General features: G+C 54.2%; 1 pseudogene; it reads right to left on the bottom strand.

Moving 5' to 3' along the window:
- Positions 1-685: 685 nt before the first annotated feature.
- The window catches only part of LOC130159639 (hydrocephalus-inducing protein homolog), a 109,078-nt pseudogene continuing 95,552 nt past the window's right edge, over positions 686-14,211 (bottom strand).

Genomic DNA, 14,211 nt, shown 5'->3' with positions numbered 1-14,211 from the left:
GAGTGAAAAGACAATGACCAATAAATACAAAGCAAGTAGAAAAGTAACACTGTATGGTGAGCTTCTGGTACCCCTTCCTTGATGCTCAGGAGTATCTTTGTCCCCAGGCAACTCTGCCACGTCTAGACCACTGCCCTGGGCTGCCCCGAGACAAAGTGTTTCAAAGTTTGGAGGTTAAAGAGGAAAGGGCAGGCATGGTGCCCAGGAGACTTAATCCAAGGGTCTTATTCAGTTTGACATTATTTTGACTGCAAACTTGCCCTCGAGCAGATGAGGACAGGCAACACGCAATGGAAGCAAACCCATGGTTGTTGTCAGCAGAAAGGCATGGCAGAATCGAACCTTTCCTGGCACGTCTTGGCAGGATGGTGGCCACCATCTCCTGCTTGGCTTTACGTGCAGATACGCAGGCCCCAGCACCCTGCCAGGACTTGGACAGGATGAAACAATACATGACTTGTTTAAAGAGAAGAACAGCAGGTGAGACTGAACACAAAGCCCTAGAAGGGACTCGAGTCCACATGTGAGGCATCTCCAGGCGCCCAGGATGTGTGGAAGCTGAAACCTCAGAACCAGCAGGCAGCAGCACACACCCCCCTGCCCCCACCCCCCGCCAGGCCTAATCACCCAGTTAGAAATTAGAAGAGGTTTATTAAGTGGCCAAGCAATAAACACGTCAGTGGGGTTTTTTTGCCTTTATTGGCACTTTATTGCCTTTATTTTCGCCAGACCACGAGTAGAAGGAGAAGCAGAGGCCACCAGAGAGCACGGCACGGCTCCGGCGAAGCAGGCACCAGGTCAGCCCTGGGCAAAGGCAGCTCCCACGCACGGGTCCCTGCCTGGCCTCTGGCTCTCACGTGAATGTCCTCATCTGGAAGAGCAAGGTCTCCTTGAACTTCCTTGAATCGTGTCCGTATCCAGCTTGAGCTCAGCGTAGTCGACAACAGCACTGAGGCAAAGCTCCACCTCACGGCTGCTCTCCTCCAGGACAGTGTGAGCTGGTTCTGGGTCTGTCTCGATCACCTCCAAACAGGAAAGGGAAGAATCACTGAGCAGAGCCTAGAAAGCCCGGCTGAGCAAGAGGAGGCTTTTGGCCTCCAAGATCAGCCACGTACAGGGGCTAGAAAGGACCATTCCCATTTATTTCCCCGGGAAGGTGATAAAATTTAACCCTTCCATTACAGTGTTTGTTTCTACCGACTGAACACCATAATCACCACCACGACTGAGAGTACACCCATGGGGACAATGACCGGGTCATAGGTACCTGTCCCTGTGTTTCAACCCTGTAGAGTGTCAGACCTTTTTCATGGCCCGCTACAGATCCAGCAGGCCTCTAAATTAGGATTAAGTTCCCCTGTGGGAGGTCTGTGGATGGAGAACCCCAAGACTGAACAAAACCAGAAAGCACCTTTTCCCTCTTGTCTTAGCGGGAGGTGCTTTCCAGACACCATGTGTGGGGCAACAGCCACGCTGGTGAGGGCTGGGGATGGGCATTTTGGAATGGGGACGAACTCACTAGGAAAGCCTCCGAGTGCTGCTGCTGACGGGGAAGAAGTGTGGTTTACAGGTCTTAAAAAGGCTCAGAAACTAGGGAGGAACCGTCACTCCAGGTATGTGTGTGTGGCAGTTTCTGGAGCGATGCTTCTCCAGACTGCTGCACGACTGCCACGCAGCGCCCGGGCTGCTCCACAATGAGACATCCCACACAACATGGGCACCACCACCAAAATCTCTGCTATCGGTGTAGGCAGAGCTGACAGCTCACCCACCATGTGCCGGTGGGCTGGCCAGCGCACACACAAGAGCACTAGTGTGGCTCTCCACTCCAAAACAAGAGTCAGAGTGCAGCGTCTTAAACTCCCTGTTGGTGACAAGGCACTGAATTTGATGAAGAAATTTTAACACCACAAAACGTGATAAAATCGTAAAATGTGCCCTCCCGTTCAAACAGGTTGCAACACTTCAGCTTTTGGCAGAGACCGGTAGTTTGCATGTGGCTAAACGTGTCTTGTCAAAAGACCTCCCCATTTTGTGTTGGTGTCACAGGTCACTGCATCTGCCTCTCCCCCAAAACGCACTGCGGGTGAACCTCACGGATGGATTAAATGTCAGGAGGATGCAGGAGCTGCTCAGCCAGCAGAGATGGTGGCCTGCCAGGGTTTTTTTGTAGCAGCTCCGTTAGCTTTTCCTGTTTGCGTTTCTTACCTTCTTCTTCACAGGCCACGTGGCTCCTGGGCCCCTCATGGTGGTATCCACCCACTTGATGGTGCGCAGGCAGTCATCCCAGTCTTTAATCTGCTCCGGCGGCAGCGCGAAGGTGATCCTAGCCACCTTGCACTTCACAGGGTGCATTTTGAAGGTGACCGCGACATCCGATTTCAAGGTCACTGTGATGGCCTTAGCACAGCCAGCATGGAGGTGTCCCACCTAGGGAGAACCAGAGAGCCAAGACCAAACTGGAATCACTAGCAAGGGCAGGACTGACAGCAAAGAGATCGATGTGGTGAGCAGCTGTGCCAGGAATCTGCCTCTTACCGTGTATTCATCTGAGGTTTGACAGAGGAAAATACAAAAGATGCCACCTCCCGTAACACTGAGCCTTTTCTGTGGGGTTGACAGCCCCGCGCCAGCTAAGCCAGGGATTGCAGCTCCTTTGTGGCACTGAAACAGGCTCTCACCAGTACATGGTGACTCCCTGCCAGCTCCTGGGAACCCGCCGGGCAGGGCTGGAGCAATGGGAAAAGGCAGAGCCATCCAAACTCACCTTGGGGGAGAAGTGAAATGGGGTGTCTGCCAGCCACTCAAACCGCATCGCCTCCGTCCTGCTGCGGTTGGTGATGGTGAAGGTCACGCTGTAGGGTTTCCCAATGTGACAGTCCCCAAACGGGATGTGATTCACTCTGGCAGCTGCTAGGAATGAGAGCAGGAGGTCTCAGTGTGCCTGAGGTCCATCCACCCCCCTCACATCCACAGAGACAGGCGTGGCCAACTCTTCCTTGCTCCGAGCCTTCCTCCCTGGGGAGACGCAGTTCCCCATCCTCCCGCTTCCATGGAAGCGCCCTGCCACATGCCTAAACCCGTGGCTGTGGCTGTGCAGAGCCACGCAGCACAGCATGCACTGCCCCTCTGCACAGAGCCAGCACGCTCCCAGACCGCCAGGTCAGGGGGTGACAGCACAGGCTGCGTATATCGAGGGCACAAATCATTAGGCACAGGCTTCATCTCCATAGCATACCATGGGCTGGCAGCCCTCCTTTTGGAGATACCCAGCTGAACGTGGGTATCTCTGACCCTTCCCTGCTAGCCTGCAAGCTTCTCCCTTGACAGAAGATCTTCTCTTCTGCTCTCAAGCTGCCTCTTAAGCCTCTGCAGGCTACAAAAGGCAGCAGGATCTGGCTGCTGAAGCTGGACCGCAGGTGCGCGGCACAGGGTGAGCAGAAACGTCTGTTTTCCTGTTCCTTGATCCACCTGGGCAGCCTTTCCTCTCTTACCCTCAATTACGTCTTCCTCTAGATTGCCCTCAGCATTCTCCTCCTCCTCACTGTCTGCCACCAGTCCGTGGATGTTATCTAGCGTGAAGTCATCCTCGTAGCCTTCGCCCACCAGCTGAATGTCGGTCTCCTCATACGGGTTGTTCACCACTGACAGGTGGATCCTGCCTTCCACACGTTGGGCCAGGGTGGGTTTGAAAAGCACGTCAAACTCTGCTAATTCACCACGGAGCAGGACCAGGAGAGCGGTGTGAGGCTTTCTCTCTGCACAGCAATGGAATCAGCGACAAGTGATACAGCTGTACCGCTGAAATATTTCCGTGGGGCGTAAGGGGCTGAAACCCAGCTGCCTCCAAGCACAGGTTCTCCCACCAATGGTGCCAGACCCTCCTCCTATGTTCACAAGGCTACGACAGCACCACGCGTATCACTGCTGAAGTGTCTTAAACACAGGTTAACACCCAGCGCTCACTCAAACTGCAGTCAGTCAGCTCCTGGCACACGTAAAGCTGAGCCAAAGAATGGGTTTGGCTTCTGTTGGCTGGCTGTGGGCTCAGGGGCTGCCTCCATTCAGGCTGCTACTCTCACACGCAGCAAAGACCTCAGATAGTCCGCTGAAGTGGTGATAGGCCCCCGCAACTCAACCCACCATGTCCAGAGGAACAGAAAAAACTTCCAACCACTTTCTAGGAGGAAGCCCTGCGCAGAGTCCACATGAAAAGCTGGGGGTACAGAGAGCCCCAGCAAAGAAACAACATCTAACATTTGGCGGCTGCTTGGCCAAGCCAAGAGCAGGGCACACATTTCTCCCCTGTGTGGATGACCGCGCTTCACGCTTACTGGATTTACGTCCTGCAGGAGAGTCCTCCTTCACGCCCCCAGCTTGGTAGACGCACTGTGTGGTGGGCCTGGCTTTCAAGAAGAAAACTCCCGCTTCATCCAACAGGTCTATCGTCAACTGAGAAAAAGGAACACAGAGCACAACCACACTGGTGTGGGTACAGGGTGACACGTGGGTTGGCACCGTACTGGTGCTGGTCCAGCACGGGGCATCCAGCATGCTTCTCCGCTTCAAACACAGCTCGTAGCTAAACTTACAAAGTTCAAGTAAAACTAGACAGAAAAAAGAAGTGTTCAGAGGCGCTGGGATACAAAAGTAATGAACAGAATTTTTCATTAAAGTGTAGTAAAATGGGATCAAATACAATCTAATGCAACTAGGACATCACACGTGCCCACCCGAGAATCAAAGCGTGAGAAGAGAGATGGGGGGAAAACACCCCACCAACTTTCTTGCGTTGTATTTAACTGAAAAGGATAGGCTAGTCAGAAAAATCGCATTTCCAAGAGGAACTCTCTTCCTGGAAATTACAAGTCATTCATTTGCTTAAAAAGAATTTGAGAGCTGTTTCCAGGTCTGCCATGCTTCCTGGGACCTTTTCTCCACGAGACAAGCACTTGTTCCCAGACCAGAGCATTTCCTGAGCAGGTCCTCACCTGGACAGGTAGGGTGCCACCATTACGAAGGACCAGAGGGAGTTTTTGTGAATCACCCAGCAACAGCTTCTTAAAGACCAGCAGAGGGTTCCCTCTCTTACTGTGAAGTACCGGGCGCAGGACTGTCACCCGAGGCAGAGTCCCATCTCCACTGACACGGAAGGTCAGGCTTTGCGCTTTAATTGCTGCAGGGCTGCAGGAAAGGCAGAGGAGAAATCATGACGGCTGGCACTAACCAATTTCCCACCTGGCAAGCAACAAAGCAGGGGCCACCCACTGCATTTCCCCTGGCTGGTGCTCCTGTACCCCACGACACAGGTCTCCTCCACCCCCCTCCTCCCAGTCCGATCAGGGCCATTCACAAGAGCTCTGAAGAGCCAGAGCCTTCCAGAGTAGCAGTTAAAGAACATGTCACTGAATCGAATCGTGCAGCACAGCAGGTAAATAATGAGGCGACAGGTGAGACATGGCAAATTCACTGGCTGCGATGATATGAGACACATGCAAAAAGCACGAGCGCAGCATGGAAATAGTATAAAAGCAAGAAGGGAAAAATAAATAGCACCATCAGTAATGATTATTTCCAAGGACGCTAAAAAAGGAATTGCGTACTAGAGCAGAAAGCTGACTTGTCCTGACTCAGCCACTAAACGGCTGGGGAAGAGCCGGTCAGGGCCCTGGTACACATGTCCCAGGACAGGGGAACTGGGCTCCTCTTTTAGAAGGGCTCCAGTCGCTCCTTTGACAGAGAATAGCTTAACATACCCCAGGTAATCACATACAATCATCTCATTTTAACAGAAACAAGGAGGAAATAACGCACGCTGGCTGGCTGGCACAGAAACGGCTTCATCTAAACCTTTGTCCTTGGAAAGCCCCAGCTCAACTGTTGCACATCTCCATTTCTTTCGGATTCACTAACTCCCAGTTGGCTGCCAAATGCTGCACTGTCTTCACAGTCACTCGAGGCTAAGCTATAACCCCTTCTCCTTCTACTCTGTCTAGTAGTTACCGCCTCCTCTATTCTCTAATGCTAAGCACTCTGCCTAAGGCTACTGAGAGCATCAGGGTTAACAAGAGGTCGGGGTCCTCCCAGAGGAGGGGCAGCCATCAGGCAGGTCCCCCCGCCCAGATTTCACAGGGGGAGTTACCTCGCCAGGACATCGAGGGAAGCCTCAAAAGTGCACTGGTAGCTCCGCATCATCTGTGGAGTGAAGGTCACCGTAGCAAAGGCGTGGGAGCAGCTGGGCACGCACATCCGAACGGGATCCACCTTGAAAATGTCCCTGATGGGGCTGTGAAACTTGGGGGAACCCACAGAGCCCTGTTAGGAGGAAACATCCTTCGGTGTTTCTTACGCAGTCTTATTCTTATATGCGTCAGCGGGAACAGCCCCAGACAGCGTGTCTCCCTTCCTGCTTGCCCTGGGCAGGCTCCTTCCATCGCAGGGGGTGACTCCAAAGCGGTGCTGACCTTGCACAGGGAGCCCAGGAGCGCAAAAGCTGGCTTTGAGCACTGGGCAGCCACCCCAGCACACAAGGGAGGGGGGCACTGCACGGAAACCCCGCGACTAACCTCAAACTGGCCTTTAAAGAGAAGGAAAAGGCCAGGGAGCCTGAGGGAATGGTCTGCTTTGAGCCCAGGCACGTCAGGCCAGTAAAGGCCCCCTCCGAGCGGGCTTCCAAGAGATGTGCAGAAGGGTTTGGGTCTCCCACCAAAGACCCAGAGCGGCGAGCCAAAGCCTTGCTCGAGACGTGCCAAATTCAGAACTGCCACCCTGGCACTGCTGCTCCCCCCTGCAGCCTGACCTGCACGGAGCTGGACTAGTGCGGGCAAGAGGAAGCAGCGAGTCTGGAGAACAAGGCAGCGCAGCCTGTAAAGAGCAACGGTCACCCTGGCCTCTTGTTCTTACCTCACCGGCGATGGGTTTGATGGAAAGGACCACATTGCAGGGGACTTTGTTGACATTGTGGATCTTGAAGCGAGCTGTGGCCCGGTGCCCAACCCGAACATCGGTGAAGATAAACTTGTTCTCATCTCTGACATACACACCCTTGTCTCGCACCGTCTGCGGGGTCTGGCAGAGGTTGATGTTGCTGCAGATTCGGTGCTCCTCAAAGATGGACTCGATGTCATCAACCACAAATGCTGCGAGCAGAGCAGAGGGAGGGCTGAATGCTGAATTCCTGATGAATTTCTCGGGACCCTGCTGGCCTCTCGGAAGGCTTGATAAACCCTTTTTGCCCAGGTCACTGCAAAACCCAGCCTTGGGCAGGGAGTCAGCTGCGAGGATGGAGCTCAGTCCCAGTCAAGGAGTATTGCTTTCCTTTTATCCTTCCATGCATCCCTCCCAGCCTCTCCCCGCTGGCTGACTTGAAAAGAACTGGAACCTCTGAGGATTTTAGGGTTTAGCTTCAAGGTCAGGGCGCCTCTCTAACCAAGCAGTAAGTTCAGGTGCTGACCAGCAGCAGGTCTGGCTGCGGGAACCTGTGGACGGGGCGTACCTGGGAGGCAGGACTCAGCCAGCAGGGTATAGGGGATGCCGAGGGGATTGTCCTGGGGGTCTCTGTCACTGATATCGATGCGCAGGTGCTCCTCGCACGTCCCCAGTGATTCCGCAGAGCAATCCACCGTGATCATCTGCTGGCCCCCAGGAGGGATGGAACCAAAGCCAGGGTACACCGTGAACATGCCTAGAGTGATGCGAGCCTGCAGAAAGAGTCCCAGGAGAAGGCTGATGTCCAGCAGCCCAGCCTTGAGCATCCCCAGCAAGGAGTACGCCACTCCTCAACCTCCAGCCAGGCCGAGCCCCCAGTCCCAGGGCAGGGAGGGATGACTGCACGGCCCAGAGGCAGCCCCAGGACGAGAGGGACAAGCCAGGAGGAGAGGAACAAGCAAGCCAGGAGGAGAGGGACAAGCCAGGAGGAGAGGGACAAGCCAGGAGGAGCTGCAGGCCTGTCCTGGCTGGCACACAGGAAGGAGTTTGGGTGTAAAAGGTGAAGGTGCTAGCTGGGATCCTCCAGCCTCAGGGGTAAAACAGGAGAGCAGAAATAACTGTGAGAAGTGACGGGAGGGAAGAGAGGGGACTGGGAAGACGAAAACACAAGGTCAGCTGGTATCTATGGAGTGGGACTTCAAACAGGAACGTGCCCACATCTGTGGTATTCACAGACCTATTTTGGCTAGCAGCCACCAAACACGGGACCTGCTCCTCTCTCTTGACCCCACAACTCCAAGTCTGAGCCGGAGCACGGGACTGTCAGTGCAACTGAGCAGCTCCTGCCTCTGCTTGTGGCTGGGAGATGACGGACCTCCATCGTGCAGACCATGTCCCATCCCACGGTGATGAGTCCCCATCAGCGTCCTCCCACAGCACCCACAGCAGTGTGTCTTGGGGAGCGGGAGCCACCCACCTGCATGAAGGGGCTGGCAACCTTCTGCAGCGAGCGCTTGCTTTTCTTGGCTGAGGAAGTCCTTTGGTGTAAGTTCTCACTCTTGCCAGAGTGGGCAGATTTCATTTGACATCCACTAAGAGGAGAAAGCAGAAACATCCATCATGCTGAGCCCCCACCCCGTCTTCTCTGAAGCCAAAGCTGACCTTCCCCTCCCCACCGAGGAAAGCCTCCCTGCCCCTCGCAGCCCCCGGCGGCACCTCCTGCAGCTTACGGACAGCTCAGCTGTATCACCAGCTTTGCCCGACACACGGGGACACTGAGGCATTTTTCCACTCCCTGTTCACAAGCAGGTGACGTGAACTGGACAATAACCCAGGTGTCTGGGCTGCCTGTCACACACCAGCCATGCTGTCGTGCCTCCTCAGGCAGGGCAGGTGGTGCAGGTCTTCTCTCACCTTTTCTCTTGCAATCGGGATGCGTCCTGGTCTGCTCGGTAGATGAGGAATTTAAAGTCAAGGCTGCCTTTGTTCTCCAGCATGAAGGTGCAGGTTTTCCTGCTGCCCTTCACCATGGCACCGAAGTTGATGAGCGAGGCGGGGTGAATGCTGTACTTGCTGAACACAGCTTTCGCCGACACCCTCACTGGGATGACGGCGACGGTCTCGCCTCCTCCGCAGATGCTGGGCTCCATCACCTGCAGCCAGAGGAGGGCTTGGTAAAACCAGCAAAGAGGCCAGCCTCTGACTCTGTTCCCTGATCCCACCCCAGGTCCCCACCAGCTCATCCTCCCTGTTTCAACGCCTCCTCCGGAGCCAGACTTTCAGCTCCGCTTAGGAAGCATCACAAATGTTTTCTGAGACATTGCTGTCACCTACGAGAATTACCCAGCTAAAGCCCTCCTTCCAGAAGGCACCTGTCCTGCTCACGCTCCCAAGACGTGCTGTGCCACCACTGCCTGGCTGGGGCAGCTCACCTGGTAGTGCAGGATGGGTTTGTCCTCGATATTCACTTCCGTCTTGGGGTGGAAGAACACCTGGACCTGCACAGGGCGCCCGGAGGCAGCCAGCAGGCCCTTCTGCGGCTGGATAGTGAAGTGGCTTGCCAGGTCTGGTATGGTGGTGCCTGCAGCTTTCAGCTGGAAACTGGGGAGAAAGGGAAGGAACAAAGACCTCTGCAGTTAAAAGTACAAGTGCCACCAGCACAGCCAGGACTTGACATAAGACCATAAAAAAATTAAAAGGGAATGAGTCCAGCTCTGCTTGGGGAATCTCAGATCTTGACAGAGTGCAGACCATCATGAGTGTTGCAAACTAACCTCGACACCCAATTTTCTCATCCCCTCCTTTAAAGAGTCATAAAGAGAAAGGAGCTGCCCCTCAGAGGAAGGCAATGGATCTCAGCAGTGAGTGGCTTCAATTTCAGGGCCTCTCCTTCTGGTTCCTGCTCAGCTGTGAAGGACTGCTGGTGTGGGGCTGCATTCTCCCTTAAAGTCTTTGAGATTAGGGAGCCCGGGCTTTTTATTTAACCAGACCACGAGGCAGCCAGCACGGGAAGCAGTTCTAGCCATGGGCAGGAGGAGAAGGCAGGCCTGGGCAGATGGTGGCACCACGCGTTCACAGACCAGGCAGCTGGACCCACCTGTACGCAATCTCGTACTTCCCCTTGTTCCTCAGAGTCAGCACTTGCTTTGCATCATCCAGGACTTTCAGGACTCCAAAATCCACGGTGCCACCTGCACCTGCAGAAAACCCGCAGAGCCAGGCAAGAAACGGGGAGTATTAGTGAGCTGCTACAGACCACACCAAGTGACAAGACAGATATTTCAACACTTCCAGGCCAATTTCAATTGGCCTCTCAATACTGAAATGGGGCTTATAAGAAAGGTGGGGACAGGTGTTTCCGGGGGGGCTGTAGTGACAGGACAGGGGGCAATGGCTTTGAACTGGAGGGGAGAATTACATTAGCTGTTGGGAAGAAATTCTTCACTGTGAGGGTGGCGAGGCACTGGCAGAGGCTGCCCGAGCAGCTGTGGCTGCCCCATTCAAGGCCAGGTTGGACGGGGCTTGGGGCAACCTGGACTAGTGGAAGGTGTTCCTGCCCATGGCAGGGGGGTTGGGACAAGACAATCTTTGAGGTCCTTTCCAACCCAAACTGTTCTATGACACTTGGAGTTCTCAGGCAGCCCAAAACCCTTCTCAGCAAGTCTCCATTCTTGGAAATTTTCTTTAGCTACTTTGCTGCCCTTGCTCTTCTTACTCGGAGGGTATCTGCAGGGTTTAGCAGGTGAGGAGCTGCGTTTCTGTCTTCTTGCTTCCAAGCACTGATCCGACAACTTTGTGTGCCCTGCTGAGCCCTCAGGAGCTGCCAATTGCTCGCTCACATCGCTGTTGTTTCTAAGCCCCCAGACCAACCTGCACACTGCAAAGCTCAGGGGCGAGAGACTCGAGGCTGGCTGTGCCCTGACAGCCCTTCACTCCACTCAACTTGCAGGATACGCGCTTTATGTGACTGGGCCACGCTTGCATGCTACCCCATCCCAAGCGCTTTGGTTGCTCACCTGCCAAGGCAAGGCAACACACCCAGACTGCTTTGTTTTGGGGCATCCACTGACCTTTAGGAATGCTGATGATTGGAGCAACGTCATAGCCCTCTGCAGAAATGAGGATATTTTCAGTCTGGACAATCCCCAGGATGTTTTCTGCATCTGAAACCTGAGGCAGCGAGAAACGAACACTGCTTAGACCGTTCTCTTAAATTCTTTTGGTAGACAACGTACGAGTCCTTGTCTCTGCTGGCTGCTTCCACCATGGCCTCCCCTGCTTGACAAGCACTTGTGGATTCCCAAACTCTCCCAACCTGCTCATCTCACGGGCTGACCCAGCGAGATGCTGCTGCAGTAAGAAGCCCTACCAGCCCAGCTCGGCACTCCTTCAGCAGGGAGTGCTGCCGCGGAAGCACCCGGGGAGACACAGCGATGGAAAAACAACCTCAAGAATTGTGAGGTGTCCCAGAGCAGGTGGCATTGACCGTCAACCCTCTCCTCTTCAATCACCCAGCATCCTCACTGAAGTGCAGCCCCCAAACCACGGGGAACAAAACCCCAGGGTGACAGCTTGTTGCTCTCCGTTAAGAGCCCCGGACAGGCTCCAGCATGGGCGCAGGGAGCACGCCGAGGTCTGGACAACCAAACAGCAGCATTCAACCACGCACAGCGGCAAGGTGGCTGTAACGTGCGCTCAGGACACAGCGCCTGGTTGTCTGGGCTGACGCAGATGCTCAGGGATGCACCATGTGCTCTGGTGAACCCAGGCTGAGGCAGCAGAAGTTGGGGTCACAGCAGCCTTGTGTCCCTCAGGTGCAGCTCTTCCTGGCCCAGCAGCACACATGCCCCCTGAAGCTCAGCTATAAGAGCAAGTTCCTTGCTGCTAAGGGCCTGCCCCCCCGGCGATGCGGGTAGAAAGGAACCTCAGGAAGGCTCATCCTTTGTCCCCCTCTTTGCAGGGAACCCTTCAAGCACAGCCTCCACCCCGAAGATCTCGTTGCCCTGCCAGGGAGGGCACAGTCCCCCCCTCACCTCCAGTCGGATCTTCTTCTCAATGTTGAGAGCCTTTGTGGGCTTGAAATACAGATGCACGTCAAACTCCGTGCGCGGAGCCACGATGCCCTCGCGTTGTGACACGGAGAAGTCCTCGCCCAGGTTTTCCAGCCCACAGAGCTGCCAGGCCACAGGCAGCAGGGTGCTGTTTTGCAGGACCAGGGTCTTGCTGTCCTCCCTGCAGAGGCAGAAAGACACCCTGCACCAGCTGCTCGATGGTCAGGATAGGCCTTGCAACTGAATGCATCTTGGAGCAGCCCTATGCATTAGTTTATATATCTATCTTTATCTATACACATCCAGTATTTATAGTATCCATAACATTAGTTAAATGTTTTCTCTGTGTCACAAGTCTCAGAGGTGAGGTCCTGGGGAAGGGCTGGGTGCTAACGGTGTATCCAACAGAAGGGACATAAGGAGGAGCAACTGCACTGCTCTCCGAACCAGCAGACGAGATACAAATGAATCAAGATGCCCATTGCACCACGTTGCTGGGGGCTACAGAGCTTGCGGCTGTCCTGGGAGAACCAAGCCAGCAAGGAACGGTGAGCAAGAGACCGGGAACTGCTGGCAGAAAGAGGGACGCCAGCCCAACATCCAGCCTGAAGGGCCATGCAGCCAGCCAGAGAGGCTGAAGGGGAGCTCACCGACAGCACCCGTCCCCAGCAGAGGGGCCGTGGGATGACTGACCTGTGCAGAAGCAGCCTGTTGAAATGCACGTGCTTGGGGCTGACCCTCAGCTCCACCTTCACCCCCTGGCAGCACAGGGGGAAGACCACCGGCTCTGGGTTCTCCTTAACGCGGCAGACGAGCTTGTCTTCCACCAGACCAGCTGAAGTGGGGTACGCCCAAATGCTCAGCTTCTAGCCCCGTCCCCGAAACAAGAAATACAGAAGAGCACTCAGTGAGCAGGAGGAATGGCTCCTGGGCACTTACACCAGTGCCTGCCCTACCTGCTGTCCCCTACCTGCTTCTCGTTCGGTTTCAGCCTCAGGCTGGGAGGTTCTACAAGGAACGTGTCCGCCTTGAGATCGCGCTCAAAGGAGAAACGCGCCTCTACTTCCAAGGGGGTGACGTTGAGGATGGTTATCGTCTCACAGTTGCTGGGACAGTCCAGTGCCTTGTACCTGTCCACAAAAGGGGAAAAGGCTGCAGAGGAGACCGTCGCCTTCATCCCACACCAAGGAAAGCGCCATGTCCTGGCAGCGGGAGGCTGCACTGCAAGACCATGTACCAACAAGCAGGCCAAGAAAAAGCATCATTTTCAGGGGCACACTGGATGCTATGTGTGTCCATCCTTGCGTTACTTTGATGTCCACCCCTGTACTTGGTGCCTCCAGCCCAGACGCGTGATGATGCACAGGCCACTTAAAGAGCATTTTACAAATTAGAAATTCAAAGATGCCTGGAAAAACAGAGGTACTGCAGGCACGTGGGTTCTCCCCCTTTCTTTGTTGGGTTTCCTTCCCTGCAGGGTACAAAGAAATGCTCTTGGAAAGAGCTTTTAAAAATAGTTTAGCTTTTGTCTTCCAAAACAGTCACGAGATTGCCTTGTATTTCACAGGTTAGCTCAAAGTCTGAGGGAAGGAAATAGAGAGGATTCATTCCCAAGAGGAATGCTGAATTTAAAAAACGTCCCTTCCCTCGGGTATGGAGCAGATTTGGGAGTTAAAGGGTTAAAAAGCACAAACAGAAACCCAAGGCCATGCAGCAGCCTGGCTAAAGATCCTCTTTTGGGTTTTGAACTGTTTTGATTTCATTTGCTTGGGTTGTCAAAATACCACTGGCTCTCCAGAGCTCCCATGAAGAGGAGAACTTAATTTCTAATATTTAAAAAAAAAGCTATGTTAAAAATAGAAATGCGCCAGCAGCTACAATGGCAACTTTTTCCGGCAGACTTTGTCCAGCATTGAGGACGGGGAAACAATTTCCATTTTCATTCCTCTGCAGATCCCCCACGCCCCCATATCGGCAGGTCGAATCATAAGGCCTTACTAATATTACAAACGGATGAATGTTTTATAAAACCATCAGCAAAATAATTGCTTGTTCAGTCCACCTGTAGAGCTCAAAGCACTTTTAAAAAACACCATAAAGTTCATTTCTTAGGTGGCGAAGCTGAGATGTGGCGGGGAGACACAAGCTGCTCCAAGTGACCTTCAGGCTGGAAGCAGCACATGGCTCTGGCCACCAAGGCACCCACCGGGGAGGAAGATCAGCTCCGTCTCTC

This window comes from Falco biarmicus, chromosome 16 (assembly GCF_023638135.1).
Source record: "Falco biarmicus isolate bFalBia1 chromosome 16, bFalBia1.pri, whole genome shotgun sequence".
NCBI classification, from domain to species: Eukaryota; Metazoa; Chordata; class Aves; order Falconiformes; family Falconidae; genus Falco; species Falco biarmicus.
Note: the sequence above shows the minus strand (reverse complement) of the source record. Positions and strands in the feature narration are given on the sequence as shown.